Source organism: Coptis chinensis, chromosome 3 (genome assembly GCF_015680905.1).
Source record: "Coptis chinensis isolate HL-2020 chromosome 3, ASM1568090v1, whole genome shotgun sequence".
NCBI lineage: Eukaryota > Viridiplantae > Streptophyta > Magnoliopsida > Ranunculales > Ranunculaceae > Coptis > Coptis chinensis.
In genome coordinates, this window is record NC_141458.1 from 44185312 (window position 1) to 44193284 (window position 7973).

Sequence of the window (7973 nt, forward strand, 5' to 3'; positions counted from 1 at the left end):
GTGGCCGCCAAAATGGTGTCACAAAAATTTTTGACACCATTTTGAAACCACAAAAAGGTCATTATGGTGTAGTGAAAACAATAAAATATATTGATAAAATATAAACTAAAAGAATTTGAAATTAATACAATGATGAATGATTCATCTTTTCCAAGATTTGAAAGTTGAATTTGAACTCTTGATATTTGCCCAATGTTCAAACTTGAATATTTAAATTAATGTTGAACTCATAAGTTTTTTATCTCCCAAATTCCTACAAAAGTTAATTATAAAAGAGGAATTCTAGCATCTTGTTGGTCTGCGTCATGCGCGGGGCTAAGACAACCTAGATCCAGTACTTTGCCATGCAATACACCCTCACCTTTTGCTGGTGGAGGGCCTAGATTACATGCGTACCCATAATCCAACGTACTCTAGATTTTGCCTATACAAAATATAAACAAAATTCAAAATGTCAGAGTTAGAGTCTTGAAATTGTGCTTATCAACGGGGTTGGGTCAGCAACTTTTGATACGGTGTGGGTCCGGCGGGTTGACAGGTTGGGTTTGAGCATATAACCTACACCCATAGCCCGACCGCGTAGAAACGGTGTCGGGTCGATGCGGGTTTGGGTGGCGACAAAAGACCGGGTCCTCTACTGGGTGATGGGTCAACGATTTTTTATTACAATCTATAATTAGGGAGTTCAATGCAAACGCACGGCTGTGAAAGTGGATAAGGAGTTAAAACAGTTATCAAGTGGCCTGGTTTAGGGGATGCCGACTCTTATAAAATCCACAATCACGGGTACTTCTCAGTTCACGCAATCATTCGCACAAAGCAAGCATGGGTTGCAAACCATCTCGAGATTTACGCTAAGTGATAGCAGGTCTCTGAAAAATCCATTGATCCAGCAAATTTTGTGAGGTTTTGCATTTCTTACTGCTAAATAAGTTGGCAAAGATGGTGAAGAGGATGAGTTGGCAAGTATATTGAGGTACTAATTGTTTTTGTTCATATACTTTTTATTTTTTGGTAACTCATATACTTAAGTTTGATAGTAGCTCATTTTACAAAACATAACCATATCTTCAAAGGTGCTACTTTTTCTAAAGTTTGTATTTGGTCACTCTCAATATACTTGAATATTGTATAGTTTGAGTTTTGGAGTGTTTTGGTATTTGGCAGATTAATATATCGTGGGGTATGGCTTTGTTTTGGTGACAATAGTTAAGGTTATTGCATAAAGTTTGTGTTTTTATTTATTCCAAAATCATGACAATACTTAATTCTTTGTTTTTTTATGAAAGGCAAGCAGGGAAAAATCTCAACTTTTTGAGATTAACCCGTTTATTTCGATATTGGCTCACGTAAAAAAAAAACACACACTATAACTTGCATCTTTATTAGTATGTATCATGATAGAGGCCGTTTGTTGTCCTAACAACTAGCGTATAAGATGCAATTAATATATAAGCATGATTCCGGTGGTATTGAGTTTACCACCAAACTGGTTAGATTAATGCTAATGCCAAACTAATTATCGTGTGGCTCATTGTGTAATATTTTGTATGTTATGCGGCTTAATGTCGACGGATGATACAATTTATGCATATTTTGTTGCGTGCTCTTGGCGATGTTAATTACACAATGGGAAGTTCCACGATAGCCCCATGGGTAAAACGTTTAATTTAAGATTTATTAGAGCTCTTTATTAATGTCATCATTGTTTAATGTTTGAATACATGATGTTTCGTGTTACAGAGCGAAGCATTGACTCAATGGATAGAGGATCTAACACTCCTACAATTGTTGAACCAGCAAACACAAGTACCTCTACTAAACCATCTAAAAAAAGAGGTCGTGCTACATGTGATACTGTTGCTACAGAAAAATCCAAAAGGATGAAGGTTCCTTTCAACGAGAGGGGTCAACCAATTGAAGATGAGTCCAATAAACTGGTCTCTTTCTTGGGAGCGACTGTAAGAGAGATATAAATATTGATGATTGGAGGAAGGTTTCTAAAGAACTAAAAACAATTTGTGGACAATGACCAAGGTACTCTACTTTGAAAAATTCTCATATTCAAAATGTTTATTATTTTAGTACTAATAATAAATGTTGCTTTTATTTGAAATTGTAGCAAAAGTTTGTTCTTAAAGAAGAAGCAAGGAATTACGTTTTAAAAGAAGTCTCAGGCTTATGGCGAACATCAAAGTCAAGACTAAATGCCCTAATTGATGCTCATGATAATAAGCGTGATAGGATTGCTGCATGCCCTAAAGATATGAACCGTCGAATATGGAAGATATTTGTTAGGAAACATTCATCACATGAATACCAAGTGTGTCACGTACGTTCACTGTTTTTGGTAGATTATACGTGGAAGATGAAATATCGACTAATATTATTGATGTATGTTGCAGGAAAAGAGGAAGATATTCAAACAAATCCAGTTGAAACACACACTTCCCCTTACAAGCAGTCGACTAGGATATGCACGTCTAGAGGCTAAAATGGTAATTCATGTCGATGTTGAATATTTGAATTCCATGCTTATACAGTACATAAAACCAAATGTTTAAATTGTTTAAGTTTCTCTTATGTTAGAAAAAGGAGAGTTCAGATCCCTCCTCCATAACGAGATCAAATGTCTGGGTAAATGGACATACGAAAAAGAATGGAGAACCTGTGAATGCAGAAGTAACTGAGAAAATGGTAAGATAAAGATTTTCTGAATACATTCCTTCAGAGGGGTGAGTCCCTGTTTTTGCTCTTTTATTGTTAATTGGTGTTACCCAAATTTTTAGAAAACAATACAAGAAATCAAGGACACGGCATCATAATCTTCTTCCTCCTCCCTCCAAGATGATGCAATTTCACAAGTTTTTGGGCCTGAGTGTTAGGGTCATGTTAGAGGAGTTGGATTTGATGTTACTCCATCACAAATGGGTATCCTATCAGAAAGCAAGGAGAAAGTTGTGTAGCTAGAGCGACAAGTAGAAGAAATATCAAGAAAGGTTTCAAGCATTGAGTATGTAAGGGAAGAGATGCAAGACGATATTAGGCAAGAAATGCAAGAAGCGATAAGGGAAGAGATGCATGGAGCAATAAGAGAACAAATGCAACAACATATCCTTGAAAAGGAAGAGATGCAAGAGCAAATTATCCTTATGCAGAATTTAGTGAATCAGTTGATGATAACTCAGGTTACTGGTTAAGGGCTTGATGTTGGCTTTATCCCTCACATGAGGAGAGAGAGAAGAAGTTCATTATGCGTGGAGATGTCAGAGCGCGACCCGCGCCTAGATTGGCCTTGACCAAGGCGCGACCTGCGCCCATGCCGTAGAAGACCTCAAATCTCAAATCATCCGCGACGACGACGCTCCGATTGTTTACTTGCCTCGAAGCGCTGCCATTCGCCAAGACTATTTTTCGTGGGCTTTGCTACAGTAACCGCGAAATTTGTTTTTTCTTATAAAAACAAAATCAAGGTTTTGGAAAACCAAGAACTAATGCAAGCAAGCAACCAGAGAGAGAAAATCCAATCTTGAAACCTATCAAGATTGAGATAACCTTTACAGAGATACAACCTCAGAAAGAGATAAGAGTGATCTAGTAAGGTGAGAGACCTAAAGGAGAGATTGTAATCTTCCTTCCCACTTCCTTTATATAAATACAAGCTCTTGTGGAAGTAGGCATCATTGGCGAACCATGGTATATCTTTGTGTTGTGGTATGCGTTTAATTCTTCTTTACATTATTATCCATTGTTAATAGTTGTTTTAGCGAGTTGGGCATGTTAGTATAGGTTGTAGTTGATATTTGGAATTTGTCTGGAGTTGAATTGTGTTCAAATACAAGTTATCTGTGTAGTGGGGGAATCGATTGGCATTAGTATAAACCCCAACAAGTGGTATCAGAGCCTTGGTTAGATTAGCCTAGGGTGTTATCCAAATCTTGGCTGGAAGGTGTTTGACAAAACTCCTGAGAGAATATTTGAGTTTAAATAACTTGTAGAGATGGACAAGTCCGTGAACACTCGCATGATGAGTCTGAATAGAAAGAACTACACCATCTGGAACGCCAAGATGGAAGACTTACTATACTACAAGGACTTGACACTACCCATTGAGAATAGGGGAGTAAAACCAGAAAAGACTGATGAGGATGAGTGGAAAAAGCTTGACAGAAAAGCGATTGGATACATTCGACAGTGGATTGACGACAGTGTCTTTCACCATGTGTCCCAAGAGACTACAGCCTTCAGCTTGAGGAAGAAACTCGAAGACCTTTATGAGAGGAAGTCGGGTGGAAACAAAGTGCTGGTCGTTAAGAAGTTTGCCGACACGAAGTACCAAGAAGGTTCTTCATTGTCTGAGCATCTTAACGAATTATAGAATACCATCAATCAGATGCATTTGATGAAGATTGATTTGGGAGACAAAGTTGAGGCTTTGTTTATATTAGGCTCTCTACCCGAAAGTTGGGAGACATTAACAGTCTCTCTACATGGAGCAACCAAGGATGGAATTGTTACCATTGAGATGGCTACCACGTCTTTGTTGAATGAGGAGACTAGAAGGAGTTCAAAAGGAAGCTTCTCTCACTCAGAGATCCTTTTCACAGAGAAACGGGGGAGAGGTAAAAGCAGAAAACCATCTCGTTCTAGAGGTGATGACAGAAGTAAATCTAGGGGTGAAGCTAGAACTCCTAAGGCCGAGAGGCAATGTTACTATTGTGCCACCAAGGGCCACTTCAGATATGAGTGCAGAACACTGAAGAGGGATGAGAAGAATAGCTGTGTACATGAAGACATGGTGCAGAGGAACGGAAACACAGGCAGAGATACTACTGCACTAGTCGACGATCTAGTGGGAATTGTATTAGATTGTGGTATGTGCTGTCTTAGTACCTCATGTCAGGATACGAGTGGGTGATAGATATAGGAGCATCCTATCACGTCACACTTGCATTGAAATTCTTCACTACCTATAGTGGTGAATATCTTTGAAGTGAGGATGGGTAACGCTGGCATCTCGAGGATTATAGGCATTGGAGATGTTCATGTAGAAACCAATGTCGGCTACACCTTGACACTCAAGGATGTAAGACATGTCCCCTCGACATTCAGATTAAGTCTAATTTGGCCGGAAATTAGATGGCGATAACTTTGTAAACTCGTTTGGTAATGGGGTATGGAAACCGGCGAGAGGTTCCATTGTAGCGAGCAGAGGGAAGAAAACTTGCTCTCTTTACAAAACACGAGGCTAGTTTGTGTAAAGCAGAAGTGAATGCGGCAGAAGAAGAAGCTTCCTCCGAACTGTGGCACAAGAGACTGTGTCACATGGGCATAAAAGGGGTGGGAGTTCTTGCTAAGCAGAAGACCTTGCCAGACATTAAAGGTACACATTTAAATACATGTACTCATTGTTTGGTAGAAAAGCAACACAGGGTGTCTTTCCAAAGATTCCCGTCTAACAGAAAGGATAATGTCCTTGAACTAGTGCACACTGATTTATGTGGTCCTATGAGAGTAAAGTCCCACCAGGGAGCTTTGTACTTCTTGACATTCATTGATGATACGTCAAGAAAATATGGGCCTATAGTCTGAAGATCAAGGATGAAGTACTTGGCGTGTTTGAGAAATTACATAGCATGGTGGAAAGAGAGATTGAGAAGTTGTTGAAGTGTATTCGCTCAGATAATGGGGGCGAGTATATTTGGCCGTTTGAAGAGTATTTCCAGAGTCATGGGATTTGTCATGAGCAGACCGTTCCCAGACACCGGAACAGAATGGAATAGCAGAGAGAATGAACCGTACCATTGTAGAGAGGATAAGATGCATGTTATCTCACTCTAAGCTACCGAGAAACTACTGGGTAGAAGCAATGCGTACAGCCGTGCATGTGATCAACCTATCGCCGTCAAAGCCTCTGAATAGTGACTATCCAGAGAGAGTATGGTAGGCAGAGATGTTGATTATGGATACTTGAGGGTATTTGGGTGCAGGGCATTTGTACATATTTCGAAGGATGAGAGATCCAAGCTTGATGACAAAGCCAAGCAGTGCATTTTTTTCTGGTTATGGAGATGAAAAGTTTGGTTACAAACTCTATGATCCGATTAACAAGAAGGTAATCCGAAGTCGAGATATTGTATTCCTGGAAGACCAAACCATAGCAGACTTTGAGGAAGGTGAGAAGCTATAGGCTTTCACCAATGATCTTGTTGATTCAGAACCAGAAGTACATACTGTGGAACGTGCAGAAGGCATTGAGAATGTAGAGAACCATGAGCCTGAAGCTCATGATGAGAATCCTATTGCTCATAATAGGATAGAACCTATTGGTATAGAAGATGCAGATGAGATGCATGAACCACCACCAGAGCAAGTAGAAGTGCATCCTCCTGAGGCACTAGCAGATGGGGCAAAGGAGGTTAGACAAAGAGAGACTAGCTTCAACCAGGTATCCACCATATACGTACATGCTACTATCAGATGGTGGAGAACCTATGTACTATCAAGAGACACTTGATGGTACATACAAGGAGAAGTGGTTGAAGGCTATGCATGACGAGATAAATTCTTTCCATAAGAATCACACTTATGAGTTAGTTGAGAAACCGCAAGGATATACAAAGTCAAGCATGAGGAGAACAATCCTCACCTAAGGCACAAAGCTCGCCTTGTTGTGAAGGAATTGACTTTGATGAGATTTTCTCTCCTGTAGTAAAGATGACTTCTATCCGGGTGGTATTGGGTATGACCGCAAGTATGAACCTAGAGGTTGAGCAGCTAGATGTTAAGACAACTTTTCTTCATGGAGACCTTGAAGGAGATGTCTACATGGACCAGCGAGAGGGGTTTGAGGTCAAAGGCAAGGGCACCTAGTATGCAAGCTGATAAAGAGCTTGTATGGGTTGAAGCAGGTACCGAGGCAGTGGTACATAAAGTTTGATTCCTTTATGGCGAAGCAATGATACAAGAAGTCTGCTTCCGATCATTGTGTGTTTGTTCAGAGATTTCCAGATAGGGATTTCATAGTGCTATTGTTGTATGTGGATGATATGTTGATAGTTGGCCCAAACATCAACAATATATCCAAGCTGAAGAAAGACTTGAGTAAGTCTTTTGACATGAAGGATTTGGGTCAAGCAAAGCAGATACTTGGGATGCGGATTACTCGTGACAGAAAGAGTGGGAAGTTGTGGCTTTCTCAAGAAAGCTATATTGAGAAGGTGTTGAAGAGATTCAACATGGATCAAGCGAAGCCAGTCTGTTGTCCGCTTGGTGGCCAGTTTCGTATGACCAAAGAGATGTGTCCAAAGGATGAGCATGAGCAGAGTCAGATGGAAAAGATTCTTTATGCATCCACAGTGGGCAGCTTGATGTACGCAATGGTGTGTACAAGACCGGATATAGCTTTTTTCATGGGCATTGTAAGCCGATTTCTGTCAAATCTGGGGAAGGAGCATTGGGAAGGTGTTAAGTGGATATTGAGATATCTCAAAGGCACTTCTAAATCGTGTTTGTGTTTTGGTGGAAGTAAGCCCTTACTTGAAGGCTACACTGATGCAGACATGGCAGGTGATGTTGACTCGATGAAGTCCACCTCTGGTTATCTGGTTACTTTTGCAGGGGGAGCAGTTTCTTGGCAATCAAAGTTGCAAAAGTGTGTTGCCCTCTCTACTACAGAAGCCGAGTATATTGCAGCCACTGAGTGTTGCAAAGAGTTGCTATGGATGAAGAGGTTCTTCGACGAACTAGGGCTAAACCAGAAACAGTTTGTAGTTCTATGTGACAGTCAGAGCGCCATCCATTTGAGCAAGAATCCGAGTTTCCATTCTAGATCCAAGCACATACACGTGCGTTATCATTGGATTAGAGAAGTACTCAAAGACAAACATTTGTGTATCGAGAAGATCCATACCGACAAGAACGGGTCGGATATGATGACCAAAGTCTTACCGAAAGGTAAGTTTGATGTTTGT